This window comes from Oryctolagus cuniculus, chromosome 1 (genome assembly GCF_051225735.1).
Source record: "Oryctolagus cuniculus isolate XC-2025 breed Fujian yellow rabbit chromosome 1, ASM5122573v1, whole genome shotgun sequence".
Taxonomy (NCBI): domain Eukaryota; kingdom Metazoa; phylum Chordata; class Mammalia; order Lagomorpha; family Leporidae; genus Oryctolagus; species Oryctolagus cuniculus.
In genome coordinates, this window is record NC_142867.1 from 65,680,596 (window position 1) to 65,692,628 (window position 12,033).

At 50.8% G+C, this 12,033-nt stretch overlaps 2 long non-coding RNA genes across 4 annotated transcripts in view; one reads left to right on the forward strand and one right to left on the reverse strand.

The window, feature by feature from the left end:
* Positions 1-604, forward strand: part of LOC103350015 (uncharacterized) — a 32,635-nt gene extending 32,031 nt beyond the window's left edge. For 2 of the 3 annotated variants that reach the window (XR_016232449.1, XR_016232452.1), the window contains one exon: positions 214-604. This is a non-coding gene — a long non-coding RNA (uncharacterized LOC103350015). The remainder of the gene's footprint in view (positions 1-213) is intronic. The other variant, XR_016232444.1, reaches the window with a different exon arrangement.
* Positions 605-5,688: 5,084 nt separating this feature from the next.
* LOC149128438 (uncharacterized) lies at positions 5,689-11,759 on the reverse strand. The gene is made up of 2 exons (XR_016232457.1): positions 11,588-11,759; positions 5,689-6,543 (listed from the first exon to the last, which is right to left on the reverse strand). It is a non-coding gene; the product is annotated as an uncharacterized LOC149128438 (long non-coding RNA).
* Between the last annotated feature and the right edge of the window lie 274 nt (positions 11,760-12,033).

Here is a 12,033-nt window from a genome sequence, read left to right on the forward strand (position 1 = left end):
CATTCCTTTAAATCAATGATGATTTAATCTTCATTTAATTTTAATCTTCATTTGATCCTCCCAGCACATCCTGTGATAAGCGTTTTCATTCCTGTTGAACAAAATAGGAAACTGAGACCCAGAGAAACAGTGAGATATTCCTAAAGTGACAGTTGTGCCAGAGACTGTTCTCTAAATTCAGATTTGACTTAACGTATGCTTTCTCACCTCTAGGAGTCAGCGCCACCTCGGGACCTTGAATGAAGGGGAGGTGAGAAGACACATCTGGGGTCCTGCACTGTGGCATAGAAGGTTAAGCCTTAGCCTAAAGCACCAGCATCCCATATGGATGCCAGTTTGTGTCCCAGGTGCTCTGCTTCTGATCCAGCTCCCTGCTGGAAAGCAGCAGAAGATGGCCCAAGTGCTTGGGCCCTGCACCTGCTTGGAAGACCTAGGAGAAGCTCCTGGATTCTGGCTTCTGGCTTCCACTTGACCCAGCTCTGGCCGCTGTAGCCATCTGGGGAGTGAACCAGTGGATGGGAGATCTCTCTCTCTATTTATCTCTGTAACTATGCCTTTCAAATAAATATAAAAATAAATCTTTAAAAAAAAAAAAAACAACAAAGACAGGTCTGGTTGAGTAAGTGTACTTTGTACAAGTAATGCTCCCCCCATGTGCGAGTCTAAAGCTGGTCTTTGGGGAAGGTCCAACTCGCGAGCTCTAGCCCTGCTAGCCAGAAGTCACTACTGTGGTCTAACTCCCATCTGCCTTCCATATCCTTTTCTAAATTATTTCAGCATTCAGAGGAACAGAAGTAAAAATGGGGGCATGCAAATCTGATCTCAAGAATTTTTGAAGACTGAGCTAAGACTTGAACCCAATTATCTTGACTCAAAGGGAAGTGTGTTTCTGTTATACATACACCTCCCATTCTTCTCCTTCAATGCTAGATACCATTTTTGACTGTGCTAATTATTTTATATGCATATCTTATTTAGCCCTCTTGACTTCTTAAGATCCTAATTATTACCCTTATTATGTAGTTGAAGTTTAGAGAAGATACGTGACTCACTCAGTGTCATAGATCCAATAAATGGAAAAGTTGGGATTTGAGCATAGATTGTTCTCATTGCAAAAGTCCTGTGGCTGACCATTAGGTCAGACTTAGGAATAGTTGTAGTGATAATGATGTTTTTTTTAAAAAAAATTTAATATTTATTTTTAAGGAATACAAATTTTATAAGTAAACTTTAGGAATATAGTTATTCCTCCCACCACACCCACACTCTCACCCCATCTCCTCCTCCCTCTCCCCTTGCCAGTCCCATTCTCCATTAAGATTTGATAATGATGTTTTAACAGTAATAAAATAATCTATAATTTAATGATAATTACAACAATAATAAAAATGTAGTTGCCCATTATGATGCCACTGCATTGGTCTGAGATACTTTATGATAGCCCTAGGCTTGTATTTATCTTTGTAAGTTAAGAGATCAGTGGAAAACCAGACAAGACCTTTCAATAGCTCGCCCATTCATAGTGATAATTGTGTTCTATAATGAACCCCTCCCTGGAAAACTCTTTGAGGATCAACTCTATAGAGTGTTTGTTGAGGGAAAGGAATCACTTGTGCGTTTATACGGTTGACTGAAGAAGTGAGTCACTGTCACAAGCAGGGCTGGTTCCTTTTCTGGTCTGGATGCGCAGACGCTGGGAAAAAGCTGCTCTTGTTCTGCAGTGGTTGCTGGCTTGGCGTGCTGGGTGTCCCCCACTTTCCCCATCTCCTCTCCTCTCCACCCTGCTACAGCCCACTCTGGACCTCGGGCTTCCTTCCACCCTGGCCTCCAGCGGGGTTGGGCTCTGGGAAACACTGGCCCGTGAATGGCAGGAAGAGGAGATGGAGGGTGGAAGGTGATCTGATTCATCGGCTGACATCACTCATGTCAAAGGGCCCTCTCCCCACAGCCCTGCTTAACGTTGGGTTCCAGTCGCTGCTACCTCCCCTCACCGGATCAGCCTTAGAAGTGGTACCTTCACCCCACCAGGCTGTGGGTACCCTGGGGGGTTACACAACTCTACGTAGTGCTAATAGTGTCTATTAGCCTCTCCCCGGCTGAGCTGTTCTGAAAGGCTTCTCTTTCCTGGCAGACAAGCTGAGGTGGCAGGTGGTCTCGTCCCTGCCCCATCGCTGGAAAGGCAAGTGTGTAGTAGAAGAGAAGGAGAGCGTGCGATGGAGCTGGAGAGGGAGTCCTGATGCCAGGGAGGCCCACACTTCATCCCCGAGGCCCTGGCTTCTGCCGCTCTCCCTTCTATTCTGTGAGTTGCCCCATGGAGTTATTATTTGATTAAAGCATATTTTTGTTACTGCTAACTGTATACTCAATGGCGTGCAGGCCAGCAACAGGAGGCCCATTAATGTCTGAGGTGGGTTTTCTGTTACTGGTCTTGAGGTGTACTAGGGGAGCTCATGGCTTGTGACACTGTGAAGTCAGGTAGAGGTGGCTCTCCCGGCTTGACAGTGCTGTCAGAGACCCTGTTTGTCATCCAGTGCCAGCTTCCTCCTGATGCTGTCTCTCTACAGAGTGGTAAAAAGGAAAAAGAAAAAAAAAAGCCTGTTGTGTTTACCCTCGACCTTGCATGTGGTGGGAGACAACTGATTACTTCCAGACACTCTCCAGAAACGTCAGGCAGTTCTTTCTCAGAAACCTTCAGCAAACCTCTTCTTGCTTCTCATCAGCTCAGAGAAGGTCACAGCCCCACCCTTGAGCCAATATCTGTGGCCGGGATGTGCCTGGGTAAGCCTGGGCCTCAGCACTGCCCCTCGAGTCAGGGGTAAGGTCGGCTTCTCCAAGCACTCCTGGGCTCCACAGCAGGGAGGCAGAGGGGAGAACGGTGGTGCACCGTTAGAGAAGGGAGGATGGATTCGGGAAGTCACCCACCGGATCGGCTCTGCTTGTGTGGGTACAGAAGCCAGCAGTTTACCTCCTGCTTACACTGCTCTAAGTTTCCTTCTTGTCTTGAGAAACCCCTGATTAATGAACGGGGACGATCTTGGCAGCGGCCGTCCCTTGCCAGCTGCTAGCTGTGTGACTCTGGCCACGTCCCACAAGCGGTCCAAGCCTTCGCTTCTACTTCCATACAGTTGAGACGAATGCTGCCTGCCTGTCTGATAGGATTTCTGGGAGGCTCAAGGCAGATGACAGACCCGAAAACACCTTGTCGCCTATAAGAGGTTAGGGAAGCGGGAGGGTTCTTCTTCTTCCCTATTTTTACTTCTATTTCATGAGAGCGACTGTGTGGACATCTTTTTCAGTGCACAGTAGAGAACTGTTATCTGTAGGCACAGCAGCATTGTTCTTGCCATACCCTGGAGATCACGTTGCTCTCTTGAGTGAGCAAATGAAATACTCCCACCTGGCCCGGGAAGGCTGGCTCTCTGGCAACCTCCCTGAGGTTGGATCCTCAGAGACTTTCCTCTGAGCCACTGGGAGCCAGAGATGGATCGGCAAGGAACCAAAATGCCCAGGTCACTGCGGTCATCCCATCTAGAGGGACTTCCTAGGCACAGTCTGGAGTCTCCTGCCACGCAGGACCAAGTACACACAAGTACGACCACAAGAAAACAGCGTGAATTATCACAGGGACCAGCTGCCTTGCAGCTGGAGATTAGGGAGGCTGCTATCTTCCAGTCATTGTGCAAGCGCCTATCAAGGTAAGGCCTTTTATGGCTGACAGTGATAAGGAGGGAAGCCCTGAAGGAAAAGGTCACACGAGGACAGGAGGTTGGACAGGGTGAGCAGAGAGGCCTTAGGACACCTGGGAATCTCTGAGTTTCCCTCTCCAGTCCCCTAGAGGCTGATATTCTGCTTTGAGAAAATGGGAAGTGGGGTCAATTTAATTATAAAAAAAAAACAAAAACAAACAAACAAAAAAAAACAAAACTAGCTTTCAGGAATCAGGAAACAGGCAGATGCAGAGCCAGGCGCTTACTCCCCGTGACTACGCCAAGCTTGCTCCAGTGACTCGGCGCCGTCTCAGAGTCTGAGGCTGGGCTGGCGCTCACAGGGAGAGCCTTCTGCGAAGGCCCCTCCTTCTCTCCGGAGCGCTGGCCCATCCTAGAAGTCACGGAGTAAAGGAAGGGCAGATCTGTCCTATGTATTTTGGTAAAAACTCTCCCGCCTTTGACAGCTGGTGCCTAAGGAGGCATTTTTGAGTCCTCAAGGGCTCTCACTCTCTGCTCCAGGGTCAGGCAACTGCTTGGTTCCCCAGCCCAGAGCCAGCACACAGGCTTGGGTCCTGTGAGCCTGAATCCAGTTTCCTTTCCCACTGCTACTTCACGCGCATTGTCAGGGAGTGTTTGGGAAACACGCATTGCCTGCCTTCATGTTTAGGGCACCGTGACAGATAAAGTAAGCGTAATTGTGCCCATGTTTATACATCAGTGAGCAAATATCACGGTCCTCGTGCTCACTGGGATACTGCATGTACTAACATTGGAACGATCCACAGAATATTAGCATAGCCCTATTAAATTCATTAAGCACTCAGTATTTAAAAAAAAAAAATCTAGGTTCTTCTTGCTTTTAGTTTGGTCAGGAACAGAGGGCACATCCTCAAAAGGATTTTAAAAAATGAAAGAGCACGTGCTTAGCATCAATTGAGTGACTGATTTATTAAATGTCTCCTTACATTATTTATTTACTTTCCTGTCCTTTGAAAGGCAGAGAGACAGAGAGATGCAAAAACAGAGATGTCTCATCCACTGTTTCACTCCTCAAAAGCCTGCGACAGCCAGGGCTAGGCCAAAGCCAAGAGCCCAGAACTCAACCTCAGCCCCTATGTAGGTGGCAAAGACCCAAGTACTTGAGTCACTGCCTGCTGTCTTCCAGGGCGAGCATCAACAGGAAGATAGGATTGGCAGTGGAGCCAGGCTCTCTGATATGAGCGTCTTACACTGTACAAATACCTGCCTCCAAATGAGGGCTCGAAACCAGTGAAGCATGCAAGTAACTTGTTGCTAATAATAGAAGCAGGGGCCAGCGCTGTGTCAAAGTGGGTTACATCTCTGGTCTGAAGCACTGGCATCCCATATGGGCGCTGGTTCTAATTCTGGCTGCTCAGAAGATGGCCCAAGTCTTTGGGCCCCTGCACCAATGTGGAAGACCTGGAAGAAGCTCCTGGATCTTGGCTTTGGATGCTCCAGCCGTTGTGGCCATCTGGGGAGTGAACCATCATATGGAAGACCTCTCTCTCTGTCTCTACCTCTCTCTGTAACTCTGTCTTTCAAATAAATAAAATAAATCTAAAAAAAAAAAAAAAGTCCTGTTACAAAAACAAAGGAAAACAAACAAAAAAATGTCCTCTTTAAAAAAAATAATAAAGAAGCCGACGCCGCAGCTCACTAGGCTAATCTTCTGCCTGCGGCGCCGGCACCCCGGGTTCTAGTCCCAGTTGGGGCGCCAGATTCTGTCCTGGTTGCCTCTCTTCAATCCAGCTCTCCTCTGTGGCCCGGGAGGGCAGTGGAGGATGGCCCAAGTGCTTGGGCCCTGCACCCGCATGGGAAACCAGGAGGAAGCTCCTAGCTCCTTGCTACAGATTGGCACAGCCATCTGGGAGGTGAACCAATGGAAGGAAGACCTTTCTCTCTGTCTCTCTCGCTGTCTATAACTCTACCTGTCAAATAAAAGTTTAAAGAAAAAAAGAAATGTAATCCCCAAATTCTTTTATTAGTGCTACTTGGAGCTGGGTCATTTGGGCAGCGATTGGGTCACAGGGTGCTGCCCCCATGAATAGATTAATCCGTTTCTGGACCAATAGGTGTTGTTGAGGTAAGCTGGCTTGCTCTGCTCTGCCTCACCACCTGACGCCCTCCCTCATGTTCTAATGCCACAAGAAGGCCCTGGCAGGTGCTCATGCTGTGCTCTTGGACTTCCAGAACCACGACCTCAGTGAACCCCTATTCTTTATGAGTTTCCCAACTTGTAGGATTCAGAAGGAACAACAGGAAATGCACTAGAACATTGCCAAGGTCAACAGCTAGGAAGGGAGTTAGAGTCAATGTAGCCACAAGTTCTTTTCAGCAACTCTCTGCAAGACCAGCATCTAAGGAAGCTGGCCCAGCTTCTGCAGGATGAGAACCCACAGGGAGGGGCCCCCTTCAAGGCAGACACGCATGTGAGACACCGGTGAGCCTTCTAGCTTAGCTGGCTGTCTAGGTGAGCGCAGCTGCACGCATGAACTCAGGTGAAACCAATAGAGGAAGCGCCCAGCCAGGCCACACAATTGTGAGAAATATGCAGTCGCTGCTGTTCTCAGGCACTGTGTGAGGAGAAAGGTGTTACGGAGCAATAAACAACCGGAACAGTCCGCTGTGATGTCCATGTTCCAAAGCTGGCGCTCGTTCCATTACACCTGTTACCATTTCGTCATCCATACCGCAGCAGAACTTGATAATGTGTTAGTCTCCTTTGAATTCTTAATCAAATTAGATTCCAGATGCACAGAATTGCAAAACCCCAAGGTGTGTTTGGAAAACAGGAGGCCAGTCTCAGACGGAAGGGCTGCAGAAGAAATGGTACAAAGAAGGGTCTATGGCAGAAGGATTCAGAGTAACGGCTGTCTTTTTTTTTTTTTCCTTTTTAAGAGAGAGAGATCTTCCACCTGCTGGTTCACTCCAGAGATGGCCGCAATGGCCGATCTGGAGCCAGAAGCTTCTTTTGGGTCTCGCACGTGAGAGCAGGGACCCAAGCACTTCTCCCACTGCTTTCTCAGGTACATTAGCAAGGACCTGGATTGGATGTAGAGCAGCTGGGACTTGACCCAGTGCCCATATGGGATGCCAGCACCGCAGGTGGTATCGTTACCCACTACACCACAGCGCTGGCCCCAAAAGCTGGTTTTAATCATAGATCCACCATTTGATAGCTCTGTGACTTTGAGCAAGTCCCATAACCTCCCTGTGCCTTGATGTTACCATCCGTTCAAAAGGCACACAAATAGAACCTACCTCAAAGGCTCCTTGTGAGTGAGGTAACAGGAGTAGAAGCCTGGATCGGGTGCGGACTATCAGTTGAGCAGCAAATACCCAGACCCCAGCCCGCTGTGGAGAATAGCACAGATACAGGATTCGCACTGGTGATGATGTGTGCCTGTGATGGAGGGGCTACCAAGCTTTTGTGCAGCCCGCCCCCATGCCAGCAGCAGCAAAGGCTGATTTTATGGTGGTGGCTGGGGTGGTGAACCCTTTTGGGAAGGTCCTTCCTATTGACGTAATGGGTTCAGCTATAAAGTGTTTCACATCTTCGTGTCTTTCAGCCACTGCTGTGCGTGCACACAATCAGGAAGCATTAAGTCTGGGTTCTGGTCACCCACTCGGCTCTCACTGATGTCACGCTGGCCACGTGCTCCACTCTGCTGGGTCCTGGGAGAAGCAGGACTGGTCTCTGTTCCCACAGATGTTATGGCAGATGGGGGCAGGGGGGGGGAGGCTGAGGAGGCAGGCAATTGCTACCTCGCAGGGTGAGAAGCATTTTGTTGGGGGAAAGTATGCCTGACCCAGCCCGGAAGACAAGCCAAATGGGATGGATCTCAGCTCCTGAGACAGTGCTCCCAGCAGATATCCCCGAGAGAAGTAGGAAATTCTCAGGACGATGCCTGCAGTGTTGCACAGGACCGGTTCGCTTAAACAGTGAGCTCACGCTGAGGGGGTGGCGAAGACCAGCCTGTGTAGTAGGAAAAGCTCTCTGGGAGTGGAACTTCATCCCTGACAGCCAAGCATAAGATGACAGCTGGCCGATCAGAACAAAGCGATGACTAAACAGTAGTCACAGAGGCGAGCCATTGGCAGTGACCTAGGGAAGCCATCTCAAAAGGCCACCCAGAGAGACCAACAGGAAGAAAGTGAGGTTAAAGGATCTGTCATCGCTCAGCTCATAAATATGCAGAAAAACAAAGGGCGAAAGAATGGGGCTAACGGGTTGGATGACCTGGAGTCTGGCTTTGGCTTAGCCTCAGATGCCCATTAGTGTGTGATGTTGGGTAAGAGATGTCCCCTCTCTGAGACTTGTGAGCTATGGGGGGTTGTATCAGCACGTGAGAGGTGGTGTCAGTGGTCAGACACAGGATTCCCACGCAGCTCTGCGGCCCCGGCACTCCAGCCACAGCCTGGCCACGCGCAAAGGAGCTTGGGGTCGCCTCTTGAACAGGTGAACTCAAGAGATCCCTCTTCTAGAAAGGGAACCCCCCCTTTGTAAATCCGTGGCTCGTTGCCCTGACTGCTGAGGTTTTGCAGGAAGAAAGACTGTGATTTGACTGCATTTCCTGTCCCTCTCTTGCTCTTGGCACCCTCTGAAGAGCTCCTCTTTCTCTTAAAGGGAACTCGGAGAAGGCGCATGGAAAATGATCTTGGAGGAGCACAGCCCAAACCGGACAAGTCAGTGTAAATGGTGGCACTTCCGGTCCCAGCGGGATGCTGATTCCCCCACTCCAATCACGTAGTCCTGGTAAGGGCTGGAAGTCCTCAGGACCCCCTCTTTGGCACAGGGGTGGCCTTTGTCACTTCAAGCCAGAGCGGAGAAAGAGAAGACTGGAGGTCAGGGAGAGGGCTCAGTCTCTCTCTGATGGCAGAGCTGGGAGCCAGAGCCGGAGCGCTACACAGTCGTGACCTTCCTGGGTGGAGGAAGCCAGTCTGCAGGGGGCAGTGGACTTCCAGAGAAGACAAGAAGCTGGCATGGGTGGGGGCGGGGTGAGAAAGAGCACCATCCTCGTGGTGGCCAGCTTCGTCCTTCCTTAGAGCAATCAAGGTGTGCTTTGACTTTTGGGGGGGTTTTGTACCTGGCATCCAAAAATGTATGGCCCAGAAATCCTTAGTTTTCCACTGGAGCTGACTACTTCCTGTGTTCAGATATGAACGAAGCTCCCCCTGGCTCTGGGGCACCCCAGGTGTGGCTCCCCTGGAGTAGCCGCTTTCTTCTCCCACATTCAGGCCTTTCCCAGTTTACCCAGGAGTCCTCCTGAATGCTCCTCACCGTGAGCCTTTGCTGGGCACAGGGCAGGGTTATCCATATTAGGCATCAAGAATATCAGGGTTGGGGCCGGCATTGTTGGTGCAGCTGGTTAAGTTACCGTTTGCAATGCTGGCTTCCCATACTGAAGCATCAGTTCGAGTCCTGGTTGCTCTGTTTCTGATCCAGCTCCCTGCTAATGCACCTGGGAAAGCAGCAGAAGGTGGCTCAAGTGCTTGGGCCCCTGCGCCCAGGCAGGAGAGCCAAATGGAGTTCCTGGCTCCTGCTTTCAGCCTGGCCCTGCCCCAGCTGTTGTGGCCATTTGGGGAGTGAACCAGGAGATGGAAGATCTCTTACTCTGTTTCTCCTTTTCAAATAAACAAATATTAAAAAAAAAGAACAAAACCAAAGCAGATGACCAGGATGGAGTGCCTTGCTCAGAGTCACACAGCAAATTAGAGAGCAAAGTCGTGCAGCCGGAATGTGGCTGGTACTCTGTCCACTGGGCCAAGCCCTCTGCTCACCTGGGCCAGAGCACTGCAGTGGCTCAGAACACGCGACTCGTCCGCTCAGCAAGTACCACAAGCACCGTTCGAGGGCTCAGGGTACGGTTGAACGAGACCTAGTCTGTGTCCTCACTCACAAAGCTGATGCTGCAGCCTGCGTCCAGGGCAGTAAGCAACAGGAATAAGGTACAGCAAAGACGACTGCAGCCAGGAGAGCGCGAAGCCTGTCCGAGAAGGGTAGGGATAGGATTCTCAGCAGGGCCACTGGGATGGCACCTTTCTGTGACTCTTGAACAAGCAGGTGCTTTTTCCTCCAAACACGTGACTGCCAGGGGCCAGACAAGTATCAGGAAAAGATAGCAATCTGAATATCTATGCCGGGATCAGCACAGCCTGGATGTGTCAGCGTGTGGCCACGCTTCCTGGGGTGGGGAAATAAAGGCAGGCTGCCTTCCTGTGGGCCCCAGGATCCCACTGCCCAACCTGCCATGGTTTATTTAGGCAGCACAGCCCCCAGTGTGGCTGCTCCTGGGGCCTCACTGACACCACAACCCCATTTTCCTGCTTCTGCCTAGTCCTCCCGTGGAGCCCAGAGCCCTCTCTCCCTGTGGGTCATTCAATCTCCTTGGACCTGTTTGGTCTCCTGGGAACCAGGTTAAGAGCTAGTGTTTCTGGGCTGTAGCCCTCAGCTGTGCTTAATTAAAAAAGAGCAACACCTGATCCTGTCTGGGAGGGCCACGCCTGCAAGGGGAAAGTATCTGAAGGCCTGGGCATTTGCAGCCTTTTCGTGATTGGCTGCCAATTATGTCATTCCTTTGTCTGCAGGTGTTTGTGTGTGTTTCTTTATCTGTGTGTGGGAGACATAAAGCAGAAGGGAGCATGCCACTGGGTTGTTGTTAGAATCCTAAAAGATTAGGCGTTGGAAGAAATGCATGGTGAAAATAAACAGCAAACGCAGATTTAAAGGGGAACAGGAGCGTGAGCTGTTGCAAGGGAAAACTGGAAGAGGGTCCAGGAAAGAACGAGAACCACTGCATCTTCTTGCTCTACTCATACAGGGGTTGGGCACAGAGGGGATATATGGGACTCTCAGGGCTTTTCAAAACAGCTGACAGGTGGAGCTGTTTCCCTCCCTCCCCATCATCTGTACCTCTGTATAAAGATAGAACAGAGTTGGATTTCCATGCCCTGGATGTCTTGATCTTGAAAATTAGCTCCACTAAGCGATGTCACTGGCCCCCATTCCCACACCCCACTCTACTGCCCGTCACAGTGCTTGCACGGTTGCTCAGGTTGTGACGTTATGCCATGTATATGACTGCTTATTATATTATGTTGTTTACAGTATTGCTTATTGATTCTTGCTGAGTTCAAGGAAATTCTCTACATCTAATTCCCTCTTTCTTGCATGCCTCTCTGCAGGCTCTTCTGAGATAGTTTAAAGAAGCTGTTACCATCCTGTGAGCGTTCAAGGGCAAGGACTTTAAAGAGTGCCTGCCTTAGCTTTGCAGATCGCAGCCACGGAGCACAGGCCCAGAGAGGCATTGGGTGACAAAGGTCAGCCAGGGAGTGAGAGGCAGAGCTTAGGTGTCACGGCCAGGGTTCTTTCTGCCCCCCGCCTCTTTCTGTCCAGCCGGGGCGTAGATTGGCCTGAATTTTGGCACTGTTCTGGAGAGCCTGCTGCCTTACCCCTTCAGGCTGCAAGTCCCTCTTTTCCAGTTCCTGCCTCTTCCCTCCTTTCTCTTTCTCGAATTTTGAATCTCATCCAGGAGCCACAACAGGTGTTGGGCTTGCTCCTCAGCCATTCCTGAACGCTGGCCGGCAGGATCTGGTGGGTGGGGGGTGGGGCGCGCCCTTGCTCCACCCAGCAGGCTGCCAGACCAGTTTCAATGCTACTAAAAGGCTCCTCCCTCCTTGGAGCGTCCAGTGAAGGCGCGGTAAGCCTTTGCAAGTCTGCTCTGAGCTCCCCAGAGGACATACATGTATGTTTCCTGCCAATTGCCCTGAGCTCCCTGAGGAGATTGACATTGTGTTCCGACATGACGGAGGCTATTAAGACCTGCCCGTTGTTAGCAATAATGGTGATAAAATCCTACCCGGAGCCCTTTGCAGCATCCGTCACGCCTCTGGAGAGGGCAGGGCTGCTGTAGCGTCCAGGGCGATCCCTCTGGCTTGCAGGCGCTCCACAGATACTTGTAATAAACGCGCATGGTAGGCCTCGGTGTGAGCGCAGGTTGGGACTGCATAGCGAATCCACACGGGGTAGGCACGTGCCCACAGCCGACACGCGCCAGGGAGAGCCTGCTGGGGGGACTTTAATTAGCTGCTGGCCTTCAGCTGCAGCACTTCCAGAATTTTGGAAACGTTTACCCTCCCCCGCCCTGTCCACCCGCCCCAGCCAGGTCATTCTGTGTCCTCCACTAGGTGGCCTCTGCCCCCCATCTACCTGGCAGAGACTCTCAGGGCGGCACTCATGTCTGGAGCTCCTGCTGCTGCTCCCCCCTCACCCCTCTGCTTTCACAGGTGTCAGCCCCGCGTCGCA